Genomic DNA, 17,739 nt, shown 5'->3' with positions numbered 1-17,739 from the left:
CACCCTCTATTACTCTTGCTTCTCTATCCTTTTTTTTTTTCTTTTTATATTACATCCCTCTAAGGGCCATACTTAAATAGAGATAGTGGAGAGACTGGGACAAGAATGGACTAGCATCCAGAAAATTTGGTTATTGTTCTGGATCTGTTGATTGTTCACATTGAGAAACTTCTTTAAGTCAACTCCCCTTTCTGGGCCTCACTTCTCTGTAAACTGTCCTGGCTTAGATCTTCTCATAAGAGCTCTTTAAAATCAAAACTTGGATTTCTCTGAGAAATGAGTTCTATCTTCTAATGCAAATAGTTTATTCCGGAAAACTGTAATTCTCTTGTGGACTAAAACTTTTGGCTGCTGCCCTGCCCTAGTTTTACCTGGGTGTTCTAAGAAAACTGTCCAGCTAGAAGTCTTAAGAGGAACTCTGGGCATCTTTGGTAGGGCAGGGATATAATCTATCGCCCGAACTAGTACACCGCCTATTAATAATTACACTTAAAAATCAGCCATCCACTAGGACTGTCCAAGGTACTGCAAGACATTGGAAAGAGTCCAGATTTCCATCCAGGGGACCTGGCTTCCTAGTCCAGACATTCACATTTCACTCGTGTGACCTCAGTCACTAGAGTATAAGCTCCATGAAGAAAGGGGAAGGAGTTATTGTATTCAGAAGGGCTCTTCCCTTAGCCAATACCATGAAAATATGTCTCAAAATAAGATTAACAGGAAGAGCCTTAGTTTTGTCAAGGGGAAAATCAGGCTAATGACATGTTATCTTAAGTTTCATGTGGAGTCTGGCACGTGATCACATAAGTATCAATTTGGGTTGCTGCTTTTTCTTTTTTTTGCCCAATTTTATAGATGAAAACTCTAAGGCTTAAAGAAGTTGAATGGCATGTCTAAGCCCCAAGTAGGCTTTTGCCTATATTACCTTTTCCTTAAAAAAAAAAAAAATCCACTCAATCTTTAAACCTAATTTTGCTTTATATATGTTCTTATTTAATTTATAAAATTATGCTACCAGTTGCCGGTTCAATTTGGAGTAGAATCCATGTTGGCTACTGACGTCTAAGCCAGGGTTTTCACAGTTATTCCTCATACCATACTTCTTTCCTATCCCAAAGACCTCCTTCTCTCAATTTTTTTTAAAGATTTATTTATTTGAGAAAGAGAGAAGCACAAGCTGGAAGGGCAGAGGAAGAGGGAGAGAGAATCTCAAGGTGACTCCACACTGGCTTGATCCGACAACCCTGAGATCATGACCTGAGCTGAGATCAAGAGTCAGACACTTAACTAACTGTACCACCCAGGTGCTCTCCTTTCCTCGATTTTAAGCTCCATGAGAGGAACCTGATGTTTTCCCCATGTTTCCTAGCTCCAGCAACAGCTTCTTCCTTCATACCACAGCACACACACACACATACACACACACACTCCTTCAGTATGTACCGCAGAACTGTCTCTAGCAAATATTATTTTGGGCTCTAAACTAAGGCCCCTCCCCTCTCCATGAAAAGGAAAAACTGAATAATGTTTCCTGAAAAATAAATGCAAATGTTTGTCTGAATGACATTTCTATTGTCTGAGACTTAATGTGGCTTTGATGAAAGTATTTATATCAGAAAAATGAGAGAGGAAAGCATAAGGTAACCCAAGTCTCTTTTTGGCTGGAAAAGCTCTCAAGTCACTGAAGATGGTTTTGCCAAAAAGGCTTGGCAAGAAACAGTGATATTTGCAAATTGTTCAGTGAAACTGCTTTTATTTAGTCAATTTCATTCTGGTGTCCAATGGGTTCTCTGCACAGGGATGTGTTTCTTAGACAATGACAAGCTTTACACCAAATTATGAGCTATAGCTGAAAATACAGTAACAGACTGTCACTCCTGATTTGTTTTCTGAGCTGGAGCTACGTGGTTAGAAATATCAAAGGGGTTATCCATGGGAGTGTAAATGTTCATTTTGGGGAGAGGAAAAACTTGAAATGGCTGTGGAATTGGGCACCAAAGCAGACAAGCATGGCCAGACGTCATGTTGCTTGCTCCAGGAAAGAGAAGAGAGACAGTCTCCTGAGCCAGCTGGCGTCTAACCAGTGAGCTCCCCACCACTCCCCAGCAGTGATATTGCCATCATCACACATGGATCCAGCTTTGCAACCAAACTCTGCATCTGAGACCCAAGGCAGGACTCATCCCAGAGGGCAAAAATGAGCTCTTCAGGGTTTATGTTCAGTTGGCCAGAGGAGAATCACTCTGTACAGCCTTGAGACAATAAAAACATACTAAACGCCTGGAGGAAATAGTGAGGAACAGTGTGGGAGGAGAACGTTGGCTTTGGAGTCAAGCAGGGCAGGTTCAGAATCTCAGATGTAGCCTGGAAACATGTGGAAGCATTACCACCTCTAAAATTCTCACTTTGCTCCTCTGTAAAATGGGGGGACTATTTGTCTTATGCGTTTAATGTGCTCAAGGAGCCGGTGTGTGCCAGCATGCCCCTTTTCCTGGTTTGGAGAGTAGGAGCATTTCCCTACTGGAATGCAAAAGCTCAGAGTGGCTTCTTCAGAAAGGATGGAACATGTACTTGATATTGGATCATGTCATCAAAGGACGGTGACATTTCTTGTGGGCTAGAGGTGTGCTCTGCAGCATGGACGGCAGTGTGCCAGTGAGGAAGGGAATAGGTTGGCATCAGACCAATGTGGGTTTCTGAAAGGGCAGAACTTGAGCAAGTTATTCATCCTCACTAAGCTTCAGTTTACTCGTCCATAAAGTGGAGATATTATCCCATCACATTTTTATTAGAAATAATGCTTACAAAATGTTTCACACATTACCATGTTATTAAGCCCTCAGCATATGACTATTGTAAATATTCCAATTATAAATACCCCAGGTCTGAGAACCCTCTAACATTTCTTCTTCATATCTTCAATTTAACTATACACACACACACACAATTTTACAATTGGTTTTACATTTTAAAATTGTGAGGGGAGTAAAACTTACTTTAGATTAAAGATATAAAACAAATAATCTCCTAAAAACCTACATGCTCCAAGGACCTCTCTAAATCACATACTTATCTTTGCAGAAGAACAAAGGAATGCAAAGACTTGACTACATCACATAAAAAACTATGTGGCTGTTTCCAGAAATACTTGGTCACTTGCTCTTTTTGTTAAATGAGGCAATTTTCCGGCAATTATAGTTTTGCTGTGTGTCTAACGTGAGTGTGCTCCTGTTGGTCTTTGAAATTGACCCAAAGGGTATGGTCCAGTTAAAACCCAGTGTTGATTGAACCTTATGTGTACTGACTGGTATCAACATCTTATTTATGATGTTGGAAAATAGTCCCAACTGTCTACGGTTGTACAATCCTCACTAGGGCTTTAGAAGCAAAATCTCCCCTTTAGACCTTGGTATATGCTGAGATCCTGTCTGAATTACAGTGAGGAGGTCATCAAAGGTGCTCTGTTTTCTTAATCCTATGACATCTGCATTTTCTATCAAGAAGATATAGTCACTAAATGTAAAATAGGCTCAGCTGCTTCTATCAGTGTGGTTTTTTTTTTTTTTTTTTAAATTTTTTTTTTTTTTAATTTTATTTATTTATGATAGTCACATAGAGAGAGAGAGAGGCAGAGACATAGGCAGAGGGAGAAGCAGGCTCCATGCACCGGGAGCCTGACGTGGGATTCGATCCGGGGTCTCCAGGATCGCGCCCTGGGCCAAAGGCAGGCGCCAAACCGCTGCGCCACCCAGGGATCCCTATCAGTGTGGTTTTTAAAAGCAGGGACGCTTCTGTTCTTATTCCAGCTCTGCTAATTACTAGCTTTGTTACTTCAGGAACGTTACACAATCTTCCTGAGACTTAGAACTGTCATCGGGAAAGCTTGATCTAGTAATCCCAACTTCATAGAGTTGCCGTGATGGTCAAATAAGATAGTGTGTATAAAGACCTTAAGAGAGTGCCTGGTACATAAAGGGGTTTGATAAATGACAACCACGATTATTAGCATTATGAGTTCCTTAAGAAATGTTTGGTTCCTTTGTTATTCTTAAACACTGTCAGGAATAAATGATGGAACAAAGTGAAATCATTTGGTAAATTCTGCGTCTAGGAAACCACTTAATGCCAGCAAATTGGCCTGCTGTTGACTGTTTGAAACATGATTCATTTTCAAAACTTTGAACTATTTTGAGAAGTTAACTATATCATGCATTTTTAAACAATTATAGTAGCATAGCTTTTGCCAAAGAATGACATAATTTGACCTTCTTTGAGTAAAGGATAGAGACATAAAGATAATGAAGAAGAGAAGGATGGAAGCGCTTTATACCAAAGGGACTATCCAAAAAATTTTAAAAGTTCAATGAGGATCTTTTAAGAATTCTTTAACTTTCCTAAGTCCCAGCTTTTGCCATTTTGCTAATTCCTCTCCTTTCCCCATGCATGTTTGCAATAGTCTATAAAAGCTCAACTTCTTGCTAGCTATGTACTATTAGGCAAATCATGTAATCTTTTGGTACCTCAATTTCTTAATCTATCAACTGTGACTAAAATAATGCTTACTTATAGAATTATTAGGAATATTAAATAAAATAATCCATAAAAATAATCTAGCAATGAGTCCTTTAGAAAAATCATATTTGAAAAGGAGTTAAAATCAATTAATAGTAATTAAGTTCCTTCTTTCTTCAGAATTCCAACTTTAAAAACAAATAAATAAAAAAGGAGTCCATGAGCTTAGCCAGGGGAACAAGGGAAATCAGGAAGCAGTGGTGGATTTGGCCATGAATAACTGGGAAATGGAGAAAATGGAGAAGTATGAGAACTGTCTCTCCAGATTTGCAAGAAGGAAGCAAAGCATGAAGAAATCTCCTTGAGACAGAGAAGAGACCCCTAAGCCTGATCCTGTAGCAAGACACAAGGCCCTAAATGACCCCTCCTAGTGATGCAAATACCCCCAATAGAGATGTTGGATCATTTTCTCTTCAGAGCGACCATCATCCAAACCACCAAAGGATCAAACTTGTGAACTTCACTGTCTTTAGTAATGAACATGTAGACTTCCCAGAAGACATTCTCCCAGTCATGAGCCAACGTGCTCAGGAGAGCACCATGTTCTGACTGACAAGTGAAGGGGGTAGTTCTTAGGAACATGCTTCAGATATAAGAGTAATGTCCCATGAATCTATGCCTCCATAACGTGCACCTACATACCTATACACACATGCACAGGTACACACATACATACACACACATACACACAAGATACAAGAGCTTATCTAACACTGGACCTTTTCTATTTTTAAAAAAAAAAAAAGATTTTATTTATTATTTGAGAAAAAGCAAGAGAAAGCAAGGACCAGAGAGACGGTCAGAGGCAGAGGGAGAAGCAGGCTCCTCACTGAGCAGGGAGCCTGATGTAGGGCTCCATCCCAGGACCTTAGGATCATGACCTGAGCTGAAGGCAGATGCTTAACCCACTGAGGCACGCAGGCATCCCACATTGGACCTTTTAGAAGAGATTTTATTTCAAAACGTGGGCTTCTGGACAAGTAAATTTTACTCATCAAGCTAAATACTTCCATAAATAAATACTCTCAACATCACATTCTAACTACAACCAAATCAATTAAAAGCTACTATCTTAGATTGTTGTCTTAAAAAGGGTGATGCTCAGTCATCTGGGCATTGAACTCTTGATTTCAGCTCAGGTCATGATCTTGGAGTCGTGAGATTAAGGCCTATGTTCTTTCTACACTCAGAATGGAGTCTGCGTCTCCCTCTCCCTCTGCTCTCCCCCTGCTCACACACTCTCTCTCAAATAAATAAAGCTTTTAAAAATGTTTTTAAAGATTTTCTTCATTTATTCGAGAGAGAGTACATGCATAACTAGAGGGGAGGGGCCGAGAGAGAGAGAGAGCCTCAAGAAGAGGATGTGGGCCTTGATCTCATGACCTCTCAGATCAGGACCTGAGCTGAAACCAAGAGTTGGCCTCTTCAATGACTGTGCCACCCCAGATAGATAAAATCTTTAAAAAGAATAAAAAGGTGATGCCCCTCCTATCATGTTGCTGAAGATGCCAACATTTTAGATCAGATCCATAGTCTCCATGTCTTCCCCTCCCCAGTTCTCCCTAGGAGAATCCTATCTTTTTCCATGTAGATCATGAGCTTCCTGAGTAGGGAGCCCAATTCATTTTGGTAGTTCTTACAATGCTTAGATTGAGGCCTCCCGCAGAGTAGGTATCAATAAATATTTGAGTAGAAATGAGGGAAGACCAGAAGAAGAAGAGAGGAAAATTAATGGAGGCAGTAACCTGCAAATCTTAATTCAAATAGTTGCACAAATATGACCAGAGAGCCCTTCCCAAGAAACTCATTTCTAGTAATACCTGCTATAAAGCAAAACCAAGGCCTCCTGTGACATTTAATTTTTCAAGGTGCTCTGAGCATACAACTCTTACTGGGGCCACCTCAGAAGGTGAAAAACTTCACTATATTGACAGAATTTCGGGAAGAGGAAGCAAGATGTTGGAAGAGTAGGGGATCTTCAATTCATCTGGTTCCACAAACTTACCTAAGTAACTTCCAAAACACCCTGAACACCTACGAATTAAACCTGAGATGTAAAGAAAGAACAGCTGGAATGCTACAGAGAGAAAAGTGACCACTTCTGATAAGGTAGGAAGGTGGAGAGAGGATCCATGGCAAGCTGTGGCAAGCCGGGGCAAACCAGGCCCGAAAGCGGAGCTATGACAAGCTGGGGCATGACAGGCCAGCCCTGGACAAGCAGGAGCTTTAAAAATCTGCACCTGAAAGAGTCTTCGTTGACTGAAAAAGGCTCAGCAGGGAAATAGGGCAGGATTGCAGGAGGGGCAGTGACACCCCCATGTTCCTGGAGACACTGTAAGAATAGGGGTGCCAGGAAGAAAGCTCCCCACAAACTGCGGTAGGGTCATGGTAAAGAGTTGGAAGGCCACAACCCTCCCGGGCATTTGCAGGAAGCCGGCGGGTTAAGCAGGCTGGCACTGGAGCTCCCATTACCCTAGAGCCCAGCTACGGATGGAGGTGGCTGTCCTCCGCTCCCTTCAGGAGAGGTGGACCCCAAGAGCTGGGTTACGTGGTACAGGGCCCTGGTCCTGGGGTGCCGAAGCAGACAAAGCCAGCTATTCTCCATTCCCTTTGAGAGAAGCAGACCCCAGGAGGGCACAGAACAGCAAAAACTCTCCTGCTACTGGGGACCCTTCAAATTGTGTAGATCAGTGCCCCCAGGAGCATCTAGGCCAGTGTGCACTGGAAGACTGGGCTTTGGTACTTGAAGGGGGCTCTTGGAGGAGCTGGAGATCTGGCCACTGCCATTTTTTATTTTTTTCTTCTTTTTGCCTTTCACCTGTGAGAGGCCAGGCCTCTAGGGAACAAAGGTCTTCTGGGATAAACAGCTCACATTGAGCTGGGCAAACTGGCAAGGGGTGGGGCAGCTCCACCCAGGCACACACACACAGCCGAGAATCAGTGCAGCAGGCCCCGCCCCCAAAAGACCAGCTGGAAGAACACGGAAAGTTTACTGACCAAGCAGCACTGGAAAGCCCCAGGACTAAGGGAAAATAGTACATAGAACTAGAGGGTTTTTTTCCTTATGATTTGTTTATCTTTCAGGCTAAAAATCTCCAATATTTTTTTTCTCTTTTCCTGCCTTAACTACAATATTTTGCTAACTCTTCATTTTTAAGCTTTTTTCCTTTTTTTACTTTCATATTTCTACAATTGCATGCCTTAGATACATTCTTAATTTTTGGAATCCCTTCAATGTATTCAATTTAGTTTTGGTAGATATATGAGTTATGGTTTTTTGTTTTTAGATTTTTTCTGTCTTGTTTTGTTTTATAATGGTGGGAGTAAGTACCTTCTAACACATGGACCAAAATACACCAAGAACCAAGTGGAACACTTCATTGGTTCATTCTGTGAGACTATATTCTTTCTTCCTTCCCATTCTGCCCCCTTCTCTTATCTTGTTTTTGTGGTCAACGTTGGGTCTCTATATAAGTTTTCCTGGTTTATATAAATTTGGGATTGAACATCTTCTAACATACAGAACAAAATACACTCAAAACCAAGAGGATCACCCTCTAGGTCCTCTCAGTGAGACTATATTCTCTCTCCACCACCACTTCCTCACCACACCCTTTTTTTTTTCTCAAATTCTTACTATTTTTTTTAAATTTGTTTTTCATTTTAGTGGTCTTTTTGTTTTATTTTGTTCTGTTCTTCTTTTTTATTTTATTTTCTGGTCTCTGACCTCTTCGGAATCCTCTAGAGTGTATTTTACTTAGGTTGTGGTTGATATTTTTGACTCTGCTCACTCATACAGCCACTCAGCATTGGACAAAATGACTAGAAGGAAGAATTCACCACAAAAGAAAGAACCAGAAGTAATATTCTCTGCCACAGACTTGCTGGACTTAGATTTAAATACTATGTCAGAGATATAATTCAGAAGTACAATTATAAAATTACTGGTGGTGCTGGAAAAAAGCATAGAGGACCCTGGAGGTTCTCTTACTGCAGAATTGAGATCTAATCAGGCCAGAATTAAAAATACTTTAACTGAGATGCAGTCTAAACTCAATGCTCAAACTGTTAGGGTTAATGAGAAGAGAAACTGAGTGACATAGAAGGCAAGTTGGTGGAAAGGAAGGAAGCTGAGGAGGGAAAAAGGAGAAAAACAATTAAGAACCCATGAGGAAAGGCTTAGGGAAATGAACAATAGCTTGAGAAGGAATAATATTCGTCTTAATATTCATCTTAGATATATAGAGATAAATAGAGAGGACCACAAAGTATATTTGAACAAATCATAGCTGAGAATTTCCCTAATCTGGGGAAGGAAACAGACATTCAGATCCAAGAGATAGAGAGGATCTTCCCCCCAAATGAACAAAAACCATTCAATACCTCGACATTTAACAGTGAAACTTGCCAATTTCAAAGATAAAAAGAAAATTCTAAAAACAGGAAGAGACAAGAGATTCTTTAAAAAAAAAGATTTTATTTATTTATTCATGAGAGACACACACAGAGAGAGGCAGAGACATAGGTAAAGGAAGAAGCAGGCTCCATGCAGGGAGCCCCATGTGGGACTTGATCCCAGGACCATGCCCTGAGCTGAAGGCAGATGCTTAACCACTGAGCCACCCAGGCATCCCAAGACAAGAAATTCTTAACTTATATGGGGAGAAATATCAGATTAACAGCAGACTTATCCACAGAGACCTGGCAGGCTAGAAAGGGCCGGCATGATATATACAGGGTATTAAATGAGAAAAAAACATGCACCCAAGAATATCTTATCCAGCAAGGCTGCCATTCAGAATAGAAGAAGAGATAAAGAGCTTCCAGGATAGACAGAAACTGAATGAATATGTATTCACCAAACCAGCTCTGCAAGAAATATTAAGGGGGACCCTGTAAAAGAAAGGGGGAGACCAAAGAAACAATCCACAAAAACAGGGAATGAATAGGTAATACTATGAAGCTAAATTCATATCTTTCAACAGTTACTCTGAACATGAATGGGATAAATGATCCTATCAAAAGACACAGGGTGTCAGCCTGGATGAAAAAAACAAGACCCATCTATTTGCTGTCTACAAGAGACTCATTTTAGACCTAAGGACACCTCCAGCCTGAAAATGTAGGGGTGGAGAATCATTTACTGTTCAAATGGTCCTAAAATGAAAGCTGGAGTAGCAATCCTCATATCAGATAAATTAGAGTTTATACCAAAGACTGTAGTAAGAGATGAAGAGGGACACTATATCATACTTAATGGGTCTATTCAACAAGAAGACCTAAGAATTATGAATATTTATGCCCCTAATGTTGGAGCAGCCTAGTGTATCAATCAATTGATACCAAAGTAAAGAGATAGATAACACATTAAGAGTAGGAGACTTAAACACAGCACTCTCAGCAAAAGACAGATCATCTCAGCAGAATATCATCAAAGAAACAAGGGCCTTGAATGATACCCTGGGCCAAATGGATTTCACAGATATATACAGAACTTTGCATCCAACACAACTGAATACACATTCTTCTCAAGTGGACATGGAACTTTCTCCAGAATAGATCACATGCTGGGTCACAAATCATGTCTCAACGGGTATCAAAATATTGGGATTGTCCCCTGCATATTTTCAGACCACAATGCTTTGAAACTAGAACTCAATCACAAGAAAAAAATGAGAAGAAACTCAAACAAGTGTAGGCTAAAGAGCATCCTGCTAAGAGATGAATGGGTCAACCAGGAAGTTAGAGAAGAATGTAAAAGATTCATGGAAACTAATGAAAATGAAGATACAACCATTCAAAATCTTTGGAATACAGCAAAAGCAGTCCTGAGAGGGAAATACATTGCAATACAAGCATCCCTCAAAAAATTGGAAAAACACTCAAATACACAACTAACCTTGCACCTAAAGGAATCAGAGAAAGAACAACAAATAAAGCCTAAACCAAGCAGAAGACAAGGGATAATAAAGATTAGAGCAGAACTCAATGAAATAGAGACCAGTAGAACTGTAGAACAGATAAACAAAACCAGGAGCTGATTCTTTTGAAAGAATTAATAAGATCGATAAACCCCTAGCCAGCTTTACTAAAAAGAAAAAAGGCTCACATTAATAAAATCATGAACTAAAGAGGAGAGATCGCAACCAATACCAAGGAAATACAAATGATTTTAAAAATGATTATGAGCAACTATATGCCAATAAATTAGGCAATCTAGAAGAAATGGATGTATTTCTGGAAACCCACATATTACCAAAACTGAAACAGGAAGACATAAAGAACCTGAACAGGCAAATATCCAGCGAGGAAATTGAAGCAGTCATCAAAAATCTCCCAAGACACAGAAGTCCAGGACCAGATGGCTTCCCAGGGGAATTTTACCAAACATTTAAAGAATATATAATACCTATTTTACTAAATCTGTTTCAAAGGTTAGAAAGGGATGGAATACTTCCAAACTTTTTCTATGAGGCCACCATCACCTTGATCCAAAACCAGACAAAGATCCCACCAAAAAGGAGAATTAGAGACCAATATCCCTGATGAACACAGATGCAAACATTCTCAACAAGATACTAGCCAAGAGGATCCAACAGTACATTGAGAAGGTTATTCACCACAGCTCAGTGGGATTTATCCCCGGATGCAAGGTTGGTTCAACACTTGTAAAGCAATCAATATGATAGATCATTATCAATAAGAGAAAAAACAAGAACCATATGATCTTCTCAATAGATGCAGAGAAAGCATCTGACAAAATACAGCATCCATTCCTGATCAAAACTCTTCAGAGTATAGGGATAGAGGGAACATTCCTCAGCATCTTAAAAGCCATCTACGAAAAGCCCACAGCAAATATCATTCTCAATGGGGAAACACTGGGAGCCTTTCCCCTAAGATCAGGAACATGACAGGGATGTCCACTCTCACCACTGATATTCAACATAGTGCTAGAAGTCCTAGCCTCAGCAATCAGACAACAAAAAGAAATAAAAAGCATCCAAATTGGCAAAGAAGAAAGAAGGGGGATAAAACTCTTCCCCTTTGCAAATGACATTATACTGTACATAGAAAACCCAAAAGCCTCCACCCCAAGATTGCTAGAACTCATACAGCAATTAGGCAGCGTGGCGGGATACAAAATCAATGCCCAGAAGTCAGTGGCATTTCTATACACTAACAATGAGACTGAAGAAGGAGAAATTAAGGAGTCAATCCCATTTACAATTGCACCCAAAAGCATAAGATACCTAGGAATAAACCTAACCAAAGAGGTAAAGGATCTATACCCTAAAAACTACAGAACACTTATCAAACTCAACACTCAAGAAACAAACAATCTAGTCATGAAATGGGCAGAAGACATGAACAGATACTGCTTCAAAGAAGACATAGACATGGCCAACAAGCACATGAGAAAATGCTCCGCATCACTGGCCATCGGGGAAATACAAATCAAAACCACAATGAGATCCCACCTTACACCAGTGAGAATGGGGAAAATTAACAAGACGGAAAACCACAAATGTTGGAGAGGATGCGGAGAAAGGGAAACCCTCTTGCACTGTTGGTGGGAATGTGAACTGGTGCAGCCACTCTGGAAAACTGTGTGGAGGTTCCTCAAAGAGTTAAAAATAGAGCTGCCCTACGACCCAGCAATTGCATTGTTGGGGATTTACCCCAAAGATACAGATGCAATGAAACGCCGGGACACCTGCACCCCGATGTTTATAGCAGCAACGTCCACAATAGCCAAACTGTGGAAGGAGCCTCGGCGTCCATCGACAGATGATGGATAAGGAAGCTGTGGTCTATGTATACAGTGGAGTATTCCTCAGCCATTAGAAATGACAGATACCCACCATTTGCTTCGACATGGATGGAACTGGAGGGTATTATGCTGAGTGAAGTAAGTCAATCGGAGAAGGACAATGATCATGTGGTTTCACTCATATAGGGAATATAAGAAATAGTGTAAGGGGTTATAAGGGAAAGGAGGGAAGTGGGAAAAATTAGGGAGGGAGACGAACCACGAGAGACTCCTAACTCTGGGAAACAAACAAAGGGTTGCAGAAGGGGAGTTGGATGGGGAGATGGGGTGACTGAGTGACAGGAACTAAGGTGGTCTCTTCCTGGGATGAGCACTGTGTTATACTATATGCTGGCAAATTGAATTTAAATTAAAAAAATAAATTAAGAAGAAAAGAATTTCAGCTTATCAGAGAACACACAACCAGGATCCTAGAATCTGGTCAGAGCAAAGCCAGCATTAGAATTCAAAGCCCTAAACCAGCAGGATGATGTTTTATCCTGCTTTATATATGTGACAGCACATAAACTATTATCAGGCATTTAGTAGGTGCTCCATAAATAGTGGTTGAATGAGTCTCAGAAGTAAAGTTAACTCTTAGATTGGAGGAAGCTATTATGATTAAATTTTTTTACCTGTGAAGGAACCAAAGCTTAAACAGGTTAAGCATACTCCCCCGAGATGACCGCAACGGCACAGCCAGCAGAGCTCCAAGCACCGTGTTACATTAGTCTGCCCCAGTGTGAACAAGTGAAAGGCATCCTGCCTGCAGTGGATGTTGCACAAATCAAAGAGCTAATGAAGAAGGGTTAGTGTTGAGTGGAAGAGCAATGTGTCCTTGCTTACACCTTCAAGATCATACATACTTTGCATATTCATAAAAACAGATTAATAGTCATGCCCGACAAATTTTACTGCATAGTGTCAGACCTCGATCCTCTTCTCTCTTCCCCGAATTCTGATTTCCTGTGTGACTTTGACCCTGACATCTCACCTTTTTCCCATCTGTAAAATAGGGGCAAAGGAAATCAGCAATCTCTGCAATCTCTTGGTCCACTTCAAAGGTTCTGATTCTACAACATAACTCCATGGTCTTATCATCCGGGATCACGACTGTCTGCACTGCTGCAGAGATAACCAATCTTTACTCAGGACAAATACCTTATCACATTACATAGAGGAGACAGTAGGTAGTGATGTACTATGGGTCTTCAAGCTTTATCATAAAACAACCAAGGGGGAGATTTTGTAAATCCTGTCAATGTCTATGCCAGGAAGATCTTCCAAACAGAAGTGCTGTGAATTCAAAGCTAAAGATTCATGATATTTGGTGAGGTGGGAGGTGAGAGAAACCCTTCTAGTGATCCAAAGTAAAACAAAATGTACTATAATTTGGGTCTGGAGGGGTATTTTTTGTTGTTGTTCTCTTTTCCCTGGGAGCTATCTGCTCTGTCTTGATGCTATTGTTTTTCCCAAGAGAGAATGCAGCTGTTGTTGTATGTCTGGGGGGAAGATATCCATCACCCAGAACGTATCACAAGCTATTAATAATGTATCACTGCAAATCTACCTTGTCTCAATAAACACCCTGTCTCCAAGTGTAGATAAAAGGTCCAGCAGGCAGATGTTGGAATTTATTATCCTCACATTTCCCATTTCCTATTTCTCTAAGGATGGTGTCCAGTATCGGAATAGTCCTGTGGGGAGCACAGGAAGAGGAAACTAACATTCGCTTAGTGACTTTTGTGTGCCAGATGATTGCATCCACAGCGCTGAGAAGTGGGTTTTATCCACCCCATTTTGCAGATGAAGAAACTGAGGCTTAGAGAGAAGCAACTTGTCTAGGAACACTCAGCTAGCTCGTCAGTACCAGAGATGAGATAAATCCTCTCCCAGATGCCTCGCTACAGAGGTCTTTCTGTAACCTCTGTAACCCAGGGTTTGGGCAGCTAGTTTTACCTTTCCCATTCCACATATCAGCTCTCTGTATACAGTAGGTGCTCAAGCAAACTTCACCCAATTTAATTTTTGAAAAGTGAACATGGTATTGAGTGTTGAGTGGAAGAGCAATGAGGACTGCTCTCTGAAAAGGGATTCCTACACATGAGCAGGGATATGGACCTGCAGGGCATGAAGCGATCTCCCAAAGGGGCGTTTGATTCCTCACTCTTTGTCTTCTTTACAGTGACGATGACCGAGTTGACAGAAATGCAGCCTTTTTCTGTCCCTTGATTACAGAACAAAAAGTTGCACTCATGCTTGTCCATTTCAGTCTAGATGTCTTACCTGCCTGGCTGGGGAGGGGGTGTTACACGGGTGTCCTTCACCTCATATTTTAGCATTTCACATAAGTGACATGAAAAATAAATAGACCAACATTCAACCCTCTGTGCCCCAGGCCCTCACCACCCACCACATGCTTCGCTCCTTTTCAAGGCAGACCATGGATTTGCCTGACATTCAGTTGGCCATGGGTCACACTGGATGGGGTCACAATGCACTGGGAAGTAATGAGCCTCTATTAGTGCACAGTCCAGAAGGAAGGGCCAGACAGGCCCACCTCAACCATGCAGTTGATCTGGTAAGAGAATGCACCATGCACTCCACGGGCCCGATTGTCATCCAAATAGGAAAGATAAAAACAGTCCTAACTCCAATACTCTTTCCTAAGAAGTTCTAAACTGGGATCCACAGAGTAAAATCTGAGCTAAAAATATAATTGACTCTGCTTCTCCATAATTACTGGTATTGCGTGTGGGCCTTCCGAGGTCCACAGATCCAGAATGGAAGAGGGAGCATGGGCACTGAAATCCCATCCAAATTTCCAGCTACTCTCCCTGGATTCCATTTCTTTTGCAGGAAGGGGAGGTGCTAACATTTGTACCAGAGCTATGCTAGTGATTCTAATAGAGTGTGCTGGCAGTTTTCATTCTCAAATCTTTTAGGCCACGTTTGTAAAGATGTGAAAACTGAGGCTTGGAAAGGATCCAGGTATCTTACCCAACTTATATAGTTGATTAAGAGCAAAGTGGAGATTTCACAATGACTTAGAGAAAAAAAAAATGCATTCCTTGGAATTGTGTTTCAGCTGTAACCGTTTAGGAAAAAACAGCATATATCTTTAGTCCTCAAGGAAATAAAAAGTGAAACTCAGTCTCTGGATATCTACGTGCCCTTGAAGGAAATCACTCATCCGTTTCCCTTTGAAGCAGCTCCCAGAGATAGCCAGAGTGTTGTGCAAGGGAGTTCTCGTAAAAATAGGCCTTGCTCACCAGGCTCCATTTCCACAGCCCCAGGAGGATGAAAAACCCCGTGTGGTCATAAGAAAACTGAACAATTTTACTGACAAATTAAAGGTTTGGGAGGCAGCAGGAGAAACTGGTCAGCTACAGCTTCAGAGAAAAGTGCACTGAACATTTCAAAGCCTCCACTTCAATTATGGAGGGAGAAGCTGAGGTCTGGGAAGTGGTCCCCAACGAGTGTGTGCCCAGCATTAAATATGTGCTCTTGCACTCAGCAGGGCTTGAGGCCTTTTAAGGAGGGACCGGAGAGCGGGAGAGGGAGTAATGGCAAAGAGCAAGAGTGAGAGAGAGCAGGGGTGGGCGTGGTTCCGAGAGATCTGCCAACGAGAAGTCTTGTTCTATTCATCAAATGGTACATGTCTGAATGGGATTTCAGAGACGAGGCTTTCAAACTGAGAACCGGACTTGGTGAATACCTGGCCCAAGCTCCTCAGCTTGGCAATGAAGACTGGCATTGGCTGAAAAATGATGAAGTAAGAAATCTTGATGGAGCAAATTCACACAATTTTAACACATATTTTATATGTATAATATGTAATAGATACAGTCATCACAGTCTATATTCTTTTATCCATATTTTATAGAAAAGAGACTATAGTTCAGGAAGTCTAAACAAGGTCATTCATAAAGGGCAGAGCAATCGCCATCTTTTCCTAAGTCTTATGAACCATTTAGGAGCTGCCAAGATGCATTTTCCTCCAGAAAGGCCTCCTTTTTGCATCAAGTATGGGTTCAGTGCCCCCATAGCTGAGTTTCTACCCCACCCTGGTACCTGCCAATTGTATTCTTTTTTTTTTTTTTTTAAAGATTTTATTTATTTATTCATGATAGTCACAGAGAGAGAGAGAGGCAGAGACACAGGCAGAGGGAGAAGCAGGCTCCATGCACCGGGAGCCCGATGCGGGATTCGATCCCGGGTCTCCAGGATCACACCCTGGGCCAAAGGCAGGCGCCAAACCGCTGCGCCACCCAGGGATCCCTGCCAATTGTATTCTAAGGGCCTGTCTCCCCCCTGCTAGACCGTAGGCTCCCTAAACCAGGCACCTGCAAAACTTGTTTATTGTTCCACCCCCAGACCCCAGCACAGTCCATGTTCAGTATGAAAGTGAGGTTTTGAATGATCCGTCTTGGATCTTGTTCTTTTAGAGGACTATGGATGACTCTCCTAATCACCCAAGGTTCACACTCTGGGTTTTTATGTCTATCCTCTTCCCCTTCCTTCCTATTTTCCCATAAAACCATGTCATCTCCAAGTCAAGAATATGGTTACTAAGTATAGGACTTCACCACAAGGCAAAAGCAATAGAAAAGAGTACCATTCATTTTCCATCTCAGTTATGTCTGCAGTTCGAATAATAGAAATAATTGTCACTTATTGAGATGCAAATGACAACAGCAGGGTTGATAATAATAGCTGATTTCACTGAGAATTTAGTAAGTCCCTCCCTTATTGCAAGCATTTCCTCATTTAATTTTTACAACGGTCATGAAATGTACAAAGTACCGTCATCCCTGTTTCATCAATGAGGCTCAGAGACGCTAAATCCTTAACCAAGAACACACGCAATAATTTGTAGGTAGTCCTATCTAATTCTGAAGTCAATAAAGTCTCTCTTACCCTGGCTACTTTTCAAAAAATATAAAGAATAATAGAAACGGTCATATATTGAGCATCTACTGTGCCAGCCACTATCATACGCTCTGTGTATAGAAGACGTTTAATGAGTTAATGCACCCAGACATAAAGTTAGTACCTCTTTACGGAATGATATAAAAGGAACTCATGGAGCTAAGCTGATTTAAAGAGGGTAAGGCAAGCCGCTCTACCTAATGACCTCTTGAGTTGCATTCCAAGATTAACAGACAGTATTCTCAGGATTTACAAGCAAAACAGCAAGGGAAACATACAGGTGTTTAAGTGTAATTTTATCATATCATGAAGGCAGAGACTCCACAATCTTTGCCTAAGGGTTGTCTCCATGGAGCTCCACAGCGTGGCAAGTCAGGCATGTGGCCCCCTCCCAAAGGAAGGCCCTGCTCCTTGTGACTGAT

The sequence above is a fragment of the Canis aureus genome, chromosome 3 (assembly GCF_053574225.1).
Source record: "Canis aureus isolate CA01 chromosome 3, VMU_Caureus_v.1.0, whole genome shotgun sequence".
NCBI lineage: Eukaryota > Metazoa > Chordata > Mammalia > Carnivora > Canidae > Canis > Canis aureus.
The sequence above is the reverse complement of the archived record's forward strand: the minus strand, read 5'-3'. Positions refer to the sequence as shown.